This window comes from Oryzias melastigma, unplaced genomic scaffold (assembly GCF_002922805.2).
Source record: "Oryzias melastigma strain HK-1 unplaced genomic scaffold, ASM292280v2 sc00260, whole genome shotgun sequence".
In the NCBI taxonomy this organism is placed as follows: domain Eukaryota; kingdom Metazoa; phylum Chordata; class Actinopteri; order Beloniformes; family Adrianichthyidae; genus Oryzias; species Oryzias melastigma.
This window is the reverse complement of record NW_023416894.1, coordinates 247,581-257,340: the sequence shown is the minus strand read 5'-3', so window position 1 is coordinate 257,340 and position 9,760 is coordinate 247,581. Positions and strand designations below refer to the sequence as shown.

General features: G+C 40.9%; 1 long non-coding RNA gene across 1 annotated transcript; it reads left to right on the top strand.

Annotated features, from left to right (window-relative positions):
* The first annotated feature begins 1,055 nt into the window (after positions 1-1,055).
* Positions 1,056-2,167, top strand: LOC118598256. Its single transcript, XR_004947376.1, has 3 exons — positions 1,056-1,145; positions 1,948-1,998; positions 2,105-2,167. It is a non-coding gene; the product is annotated as an uncharacterized LOC118598256 (long non-coding RNA).
* Positions 2,168-9,760: the final 7,593 nt, after the last annotated feature.

Genomic DNA, 9,760 nt, shown 5'->3' with positions numbered 1-9,760 from the left:
GTACCAGAAATGGTCCGGATTCTTCTCATATTTAAGGAAGTATCCCCAACAGATATCTATGGATTCTGGCTCTTTTCACGCAGTGTTAGCCGAGCGCTAAAGACATATATCTGTAGCAACTCTGTAGTAACAGAGATACTAACATGCAGCCGCATAGCCCAAATGCTCTATATCACTGCGCTGGCTGTTTACAGAACAACAGAAAAACCTTTATCATGATCTGGACGAAAACATACGGTAAAAACGGAACTGAAGCTTTATTGAACCTATGGTTACGTTCAACATATGTATCGCTTTATTTTCACCGCTGCAGTCAAGGCTCAGCTCGACATCGCGTCGTGTGTCCGTGACAATGCGCCTGGCCATCGATCAATTAGTCCGGTTTCTGTGAAGAAGCCATCTCAACCGAAGAAACTAACAAGATTACAGTACTGAAAACCGATTGATTTTCTGGGTCCGTTAACTTTTAAAGTTTTACCTGAAAATATCAGTGCGGGTCACTGCCCCATCTCCCGTGTTGTTGGTGTCCTCGGAGACTCTCGGCGCACTCTGCGATGTTGGCCTCGCTCGTTGCAGGGTGTGAGGGGAACGCAGTCGTCCATGCCTACTGGTGGTTACGTTTTTTCTTGTTTTAAGAATTTTACGGAATCTACTTCTTTCGAAAGTCCACCTACTGTTCGATGCCGCCATGGCTTTTAAAAAGATAACGGCACTGAGACTGCTGGGGCTGTGACTCCACAGCCAATGATTCGTCGCGTTCTTTACAACACGACCAATCACATGTCTCTTTACTGGAATACGGGTATCACGTCACGTTCTCCTCCTGTTTGGTTGGTGCTTTTGAGTTTGACTACACATTAGCATATAAGCAGTTACTACCATACATAAAGGGAAAAGATTAAAAAAAAAGGGAAAAGATAACCAGTTGCTTGTAAACGTCCAAAGGGGTTAAGAAGTGGCAATTACTATACTGATTTGTTACCAAAATCAAGACTAATTTATAGAGTTTTGCTGCTTGGTGTCATCCTTGAGTCTGCATCATGTCGGAGGAAAGAGTTCAGAAACAATTGGAAAAGTTCTGCCATCACTGTGGAAAAGATGTTTCAAAATCAACGTTTTACCGCCATCTCAACAATGAAAAAGTGGTAAGTTGCTATTTAAAAGCCAGATGCCAGGGGTCACCTGGTGCCAGTGGGTCCCAGGTTTAATTTTGTTAAAAATGCTGCAGATTTGGTCATTAGTTTGAAATGTGACAAGATTTGTTTAAAATTTGATTTTTCTTTATCATTAAATTATTGATAAACATGGCACAGCGTAGTGAAAATGAGGATAGTTAATATTTTTTCTAAGACTTGTTGAAAATGTCTTACTTTAGCTCTGTTTTTAGTGATTTTGTGAATGCAGACATGTAATTAACGTTAACTGTGCAGAAAAGATCTTCTGCAGCTCTACATCTCATCACCGTCATGGAAAGCTAGTGTTAGCATTAGCGTAAATGATGAAGAACATCTGAATTACCTTCATAATCAAGCAACCAGCATTCAGTGATGTACCTGCAACCTTCATCTAACTATGACTGAGTTGTCAGAGAAAATCCATGTCTTGTTTAATATCATTCTGCAGCCAGGATTACGACATTTGATCTCAGAGGGAAAACACGACCAGGTAGATTCTTTATGAATTAAATTTTGTACAAATTTTGGTTACAATTGTTTTGGTTACCTTTCATTAATTACCTAAAATTATTTTTAACAGTGTTCACCAATCTGCTTTACCATTCAAAGCCATAGACATATAACCGGAAATCACTCTGCACACTTGCCTTCTTGTGTGACCTCATGTGAAAAGGGTCTTACTTGCAGTTTACATCATAGTCCCTCGCTGATCTGTAATTAATGTACTAACTGCTAATTACCAAATCCAACATTTTGTGTTTGTATGTTCAAGGAAATGGAAAACCAAGACAACATGGATGAAGTGTTGGCAGAAAGTGTGCAGGTATGCCATTTTGCTGATGAAACACACTCCTTCTGTTCAATTCCAGTAGGCTCAGACATAATATGAAAACTTGTTGGCTTGAAATAATGAAATATTTTTACGTCAGATGACAAGACTACCAGACTGCATTGAAGATGACATTGGTGATGACTCTGAAGGAAATGAACAAGTATTGACATTTTCTATCAAACTTAGAGTTGATTGTTTCCTATTTTACTTTCTAAATGTTTTTTCTGTGGGTTCTGCAAGTCTTTGTAAGACTCAAGATTTTATTTTAAATTATTTGTGTTTTGATCTCTTTCTAGCAAACAAGACGACCATGTGCACTTCTGGACTCATCAGAAAATGAACAGGTAATTTAATTCTATTCCTTTTATATATCTATACATATGTTTGAGTAAACATGTGTATAGTATATGGTCTGTGCTGTAGTGTTTGTAGTGTTAAAGTGCCATCCTGTGGATTTCTCTCTTCAGCCAAGAAGACAACAATTATATGAAAGGTCCATTTTGACTTCATCACAAGATGAACAGGTGATTATTTTTACCCTTCTAATTTTATCTGGCTACATTTTGGGGTGGAAATCCAACCAGGTCCTTGCTTGACCTCTGCAATTCAACGTGATATGCCTTTTTCAATTTTGGGGTTTTGCAGGGGTTTGTAAGGTTTGGCTCCTTACCACCGCTTTTCCCTTTATGTTCAGTTAGTTGAGAAATGTGTATGAATTGTCAGTTTGAATTATTTCCTGACTTGCCTAAATGTTGGTCTGTGGATTTGTGACCTCCAGCTGGTGAGACGACCGTCTGCACGCCACATTGTGGAGTCATCAGAGGATGAACAGGTACTTTAGTTGCAACTGCATAAGAATGCCTTTGGAATTTCACTCTGTTCATTGTTTCAGACTTTCAGACCTACATAGAGATTTGCACAGATACAAAAGGTGCAGCTGTTGTTGTCTTCAGAGGAGAAGGCTTAACTTATTCTAACATACAATGTGCCATTCATTGCCACTTTACATATTTTTCCTTAATCAACTTGCAGTTTAGTTCTTTTGTCCACAAGAATTGCCTTCCAACAATGACCTATTAAACTGGAACATTTTTGCATATGAACACTTTCATAGCCACTAGCGCACCCATCACAGCAAGGTCTAGTGTTTTCTTCTTCACAGTTTTGGTTATTTTTTGGACAACAACAATGTATACACGCAAACATATTACATAGGCATGTTTATTTGTTAAAAAAACACATGTGTACATGGGCACTTAAACATCACAAACAAGTTGCAGCTTTACCGTAACAAGTAGCCTTTTGGTCCTGCAGCTGACAGTCTCATAAATTATGTTTTAAAGGCTAAAATTACATTGTCAATTTGAATGATTTCTATGCTTTAGTGTTTAATCCTGTGGATTTCTTTCTCCAGCCACGAAGACAGCAACCATATAAAAGATGCATTTTGGACTCATCAGAAGATGAACAGGTGATTATTTTTTTAAAATCATTTTTGTTTAGATGTGGGTCCATTTTAGTGGAAGTTCAACCAGGTCCTTAAATCCCTCTACAACCCTGGAGAGCATTCGATCCAATGTGATTTACCTCTTGCAATTTTGGACCTTCTAGTGATAAGGCTTGGTTCCTTGACGCGTATTTTCTGTACCTTTTGTGTTCAGTTAGTTGAGAAATGTGTATAAATTGTCAGTTTGAATTATTTCCTGACTTGCCTAAATGTTGGTCTGTGGATTTGTGACCTCCAGCTGGTGAGACGACCGTCTGCTCGCCACATTGTGGAGTCATCCGAAGATGAACAGGTACTTTAGTTGCAACTGCATAAGAATGCCTTTGGAATTTCACTCTGTTCATTGTTTCAGACTTTCAGACTTACATAGAGATTTGCACAGATACAAAAGACCCTGCTGGAACCTACAAAGAGCTAATTTACAAAACAATGTTTTGCGTTGTAGCCAAGCTATGACCAAGTCACACATTTTCCCTTGGTCTTTAGTACATCAGCACAGTTTATTTCAAAATCAGTTGCAATTTATGACATTTCAGTTTAAGCAGAATATCTCATCATGCATGTTCATAAGACTTTTATTTTTCCCATATATGTGTCTTGAATCTGAAAACAATTTTGAAGAATCATCAAACGAGAATGACACAGAAGATAATTCTGCTGAAAGTGGTCAAGTAAGTAGAAAACATACAAATATATTTAGTCTATCCAACTTCTTGACTTGAATACGAGGTTAAAATATGCTTCTGCCAAAGCACTTGTATCTTACTGTAGATAACTGTGTGATATTACAAAATTTATCAGGATTTTTTTTCATTTTATAATGACTCTATTGCAGACCAGTTCTGAAGATCAAGAAGTCTGGAGTGAGGAACAGCCATTGACCGATGAGCCAGACAACACAGAAAACCTTGGTGGAACTTCACTTAATGAACACAATGGCGTAGTGACTTTCTTGCTTTTTTTATTAACTAAATGGAAAGCTTTCTTCAAAATCTCAGACCGTGCATTTGAGGCCATTCTTAAATTTTTTTAAAGCTTTATTGTGTGTTTGAGTAGCATAGTATGTGACACTGTTTTACGAAACATCACAGAAAACTTTCCTGCCACTTTATACATGCTCAGGAAAAGATTGGCTGTAAAATGTGACTTTACAAAATATGTTGTATGCCCAAAGTGTCACTCTGTTTATACTTTAGATGAAGCAATCATAAAAGTATATGATAGTAGTGGGAAGGAATTGCGAAGAAAGTCAAACAAATGTTGCCATGTTGCATATCCTAGACATGCGCAAAAAAAATTCCGCAGACAATGCGACACTGTTCTAATGAGATCTGTCTTTGGGAAACATGGGAAAGAGTTTCTTTATCCCAAAAGACGATTCTGTTATCGCAGTTTGAGTCAATCCTTAGGTGACATGTTCAAGCGGCCTGGCTTTAAAGAGTCCTGTGAAAAATGGAGGGACCGGAATGTTAAGGAAGGACTTTACGCTGACGTTTTTGATGGGCAGATTTGGAAGGATTTTTTGGTTTATAAAGGCAAGCCATTTTTAGAAGAGCCTGGCAACCTTGGTCTCACGCGAAATGTCGATTGGTTTCAGCCCTACGACAATGTAAAGGACTCAGTTGGAGTGATTTATATCGCAGTAATGAACCTTCCTAGAGAGATACGGTTCAAGAAGGAGAACATGATAGTTGCTGGAATTATACCTGGTCCACATGAGCCAAAAGAACATATAAATGGGTTTTTGGAACCCTTAGTAAGTGATTTAAAAGATCTGTGGACTGGAATATATGTTGATAATGGAAGTACAACTGGGCAGTTTGTCCGTGCTGCTCTGTTGTGTTTAGCATGTGACATACCAGCTGTAAGAAAAACTGGAGGCTTTCTGAGCCATATGGCAATCAAGGGTTGTAGCAAGTGTCTTAAAGACTTTGCACGCACAGGTGACAATAAGGTAGATTACTCTGGATTTGATGAAACATGGCCAAGTAGAAGTAATGTGGACCACTGTAGATATGCGAAAGAAGCCAAGAGAGCAGTAAACAAAGCTAACAAAACAAGAGCTGAGCAAATATATGGTGCTAGATACAACTGTTTGCATGATTTGCCAAACTTTGATGTTGTCAGAATGAATGTAATTGATCCAATGCATAACTTGCTTGAGGGTACAGCCAAAAGACTTATTCAAATATGGAAAGATACAAATGCAATCTCGAAGGAAGGGTTTACAACAATTCAGGATAGAGTAAACTCATTAAAACTCCCTAGTACGGTAGATTCTGGTATACCCTCAAAATAAAAAACATTTTTTCACCCCGTTACAGCTGCACAGTGGAAACTCTGGGTTTGTGTGTATTCCACCTTTGCTTTGAAAGGTGTTTTAGGAGAGGAACACTACAAGTTGTGGAAAATCTTTGTTGCGGCAACGCAGTTGATGTGCTCCAGAGTTATTGACAAAGCCCAGATTGAGGATGGCCATAGATGTCTCAAAATATTTTGCAAGTCTTTTGAAAAGCTATATGGCAAAGACTGGTGCACCATGAACTTGCATTTACATCTGCATTTGAAGTCATGCATTCAAGATTATGGACCAGTACATGGGTTCTGGTGCTTTTCATTTGAACGTGCCAATGGCATATTAGGAGACTATCACTCGAACAACCATGATACGGAGGTCAATATGATGCGTAAATGGCTGACTGAGTGGCAAGTGACAGCAAATCACATAATTTGCCCAGTTCCTTGGGCCAACTGTGACCCAGACATAAAAGCATTTTTATGTCTGGGTGCCCCCAGCGCCGGGTGTCAGCGCCCCCAGTAGCACAGTTCTGCCGGCAGCCAACTTTCACATTTTACATGATCTCATTAACGGACATATTACCAATGACAACTTTGAATTTGATAATACTGTTGAAACTTTGCTTCCACCTGTTAAATGCAGCACAATGTCAGTCTCAGAGAATTCTTTTCTCTGTTCAATATTTAAGGTCATATATCCAAATGACAGAATGCAACGAGTATCCTTAAAATATATGTATAGCCATAGATATAGTTTAGCCGGGGATGTATTTTCAACACGTCGCTATAGGTCAGGATCATCATCATTTGTGACAGCAAAGTGGTTGGGCATTGACAGAATCACTGGAGATCCCGTTATTGACCCAAATGCTGACATGCGCCCTGGAGAAATATCAGGTATATGGAAAGTTTTTGTTTGTTTGTGGCACAATAATTGTTGGACAATGGTTGAACATGCAGTGGCAAAGGTTAATTGGTTTAAAGAGCATGGGGATAAATGGCATTACGGGCAAAACAGCTCTTGCACTATCTGGGAAACCATGTATGTACCATCTTCATATGCCTCTTTCATTCCACTGAAAAGAATTGCAAGACAGTGTGCCCACTCTATTTCTAGAGTAACATTTCCTGCAAGAAGGCAGGAAACTGTAAATGTATTTATAACAATACCCACAGCTAAATGTATTTAGCCATGTCCGTCACCCAGCAATAGTCCCTAACTTCACACATAAGAATATTATATCTCAAACATGTGCATTTGGGTTGACTTGTAAATAATTTTTAAAAATGTATGCGAACCACCTTGATTTTGTAAAAAAAAAATTACAATAAGCAACTTAACTTATTGTAACAGTTAAGTGTAGTCAGAAATGTAACCATGTGTACTTTGGTGAAACTAATCAGTGACTGCACAGCTAAGACAGGAGCTCCATTTCCAGTGGACCTGAGACAGCCATCTATCTCTACTTAATTAAAAGACAAAGGACAGGACAGGGAGATCCAATTCCTCTCCAGAGCAGTACTGGTTTAAGTCTATGAAGCCATATTTGTAAAGACAGAAAATTCCTCACTTAATAGAGGTGGTGGACTCATACATAACCTGTCCTCCATCTATAATCCTGTTTTGAAATCCTTGCCCAAACATACTCGGCATTCATCTACACATCATTATCCACCTCCATCAAATTCTATAGCTCAACACCAATCAGACTGACCTGAAGAATCAAAAAACTGTCTTCAAACCAGAAACTTTGTCGAGTTTAATTTTTTTTCAGAACTTCTTTAATTTGATCATGATCCGGATGACTGTGAATCTACACCCAACATATATGTCCTAATGCAGTGGCAGTTTTGAATTTATGGCACGTATCATATACTTAGTGTTTTTCTACCTTCCTTAGAGGGAAGGTAGAAAAACCCATTCATATACACTGGTGGTGGCTCCACTGCCAAACACTGGTGCCGACCTTCCAGCAGAGGCAATGAGAGGGTTCAGTGTTGCTCAAGGACACTTCGACACATGGTGGGGCAAGGTGGGAATCGAACCGATCAATCAGGAGTTGATCGCCCTAACACTGCACCATAATCGCCCAAATCAAATCAACTTTATCTATAAAAAGTGCTTCTCATTCATAGCTTGAAACACTTTACAATTAGATTAAGACTGATAAAACCTTTATTTGTCCCACGGTGGGGAAATTGCAATATGCAACACCACAGGTAATCAGAAAAGTAAGGGTAAGAAGTAAAAGATAGATAAAAAATAAAAATAGAATTAAATACACATATACAAAGCCAAAGTGGTGGGCTACCCTATATAATGTCAGAAAGAGCTGAGCGGTAAACATTTGTCAGATATTGCACAGTCAAATGGCCCAAAATAAAAGAAATAAATAGTGCTGTACACAGATCTACAAATATTGCATGTGGTGATCAGAATTGTTGGTTGTACAGTCTGACAGCCGCAGGGAGGAAAGATCTCCTAAATCTCTCCTTCACACACCGAGGGTGGAGCAGCCTGCCACTGAAGCTGCTCTCCATGGCAGACAGTGTCCTGCAGGGGGTGGGACTCATTGTCCAGCATGGATGTCAGTCTCTGGAGGACCCTCCTGTCACCCTCCTCCCGCATTGAGTCCAGAGAGCAGCCCAGGACAAAGCTGGACTTCCTGATGATTTTGTCCAGCTTCTTCCTTTCTCTCTCTGTGATGCTGCTGTTCCAGCATGACTGATGACACTACAGAGTGGTAGAAGGTCTTCAGGAGTTGCCCTCTCACTCCAAAGGACTGCAGTCTCCTCAGGAGGTAGAGCCTGCTCTGACCCTTCCTGTACAGTGTGTCTATGTTCTGAGTCCAGTCCAGCTTGTTGTTGAGGTGAACACCCAGGTACTTGTAGGAGTCCACCTGTTCAATATCCATTCCCTGGATGTTCACCGGTTGAGGGGTGGCAGAATGTCTGTGAAAATCCACCACCATCTCCTTGGTTTTTCCCACGTTCATCAGAAGGTGGTTCAGCTGACACCAGTCCACAAAGTTCTGCGTGAGTCCTCTGTACTCCACATCGATGTTATCCCTGATGAGACCGACAATCGCAGTGTCGTCAGAGAACTTCTGCTGCACGCAGCCCTCCGTGTTGTGTCTGAAGTCCGCCGTGTAGAGGGTGAAGAGGAAGGGGGACAGGACAGTCCCCTGAGGGACACCTGTGCTGTTGATGACCAGGTCCGACACACAGTTCCGGGCTCTCACAAACTGGGGTTGGTTTGTGCGGTAGTCCTGGATCCATCCAGACAGCAGATGGTCCACCCCTGACTTCTCCAGTTTGTCCTTCAGGATCGTCGGCTTGATGGTATTGAAAGCACTGGAAAAATCTAAGAACATGATTCTCACAGTGCTGCCGGGCTTCTCCAGGTCAGAGAGAGCTTGATGTAACAGGAAGATGACCGCATCCTCCACTCCAACATTAGGCCTATAGGCAAACTGCTGGGGATCCATGGAGGGACCCACTGTGGAGTGGAGGTGTCTCAGGACCAGCCTCTCCAGTGTCTTCATCAGGTGGGATGTCAAAGCCACCGGTCTGTAGCAGCTCAGGTCTTTGGGGTGTGGTGTTTTGGGCACTAGTAACACACAGGAGGTCTTCCAGAACTGTGGTACAACCCCAAGCTTGAGGCTCAGGTTGAAGACGTGCTCCATAACTCCACACAGTTCATCTGCGCAGGATTTAAGGAGCCTGGAGCTGATCCCATCAGGCCCAGCAGATTTCTGAGCCTTTGTCTTCCTCAGCTCATTTCTCACTTGGTTCGCTGTGAAGGACAGGGGTGGGGATGGGGGCTGGGAGACTCCATGAAGGTGTGATGTGGCTGCAGTGGGGCACATCAAACCTATTGAAATGTAGGTTCAGGTCGTTGACCCAGTTCTGATCACCCCCAACCTGTGAATGGGGGGTGTTGTAACC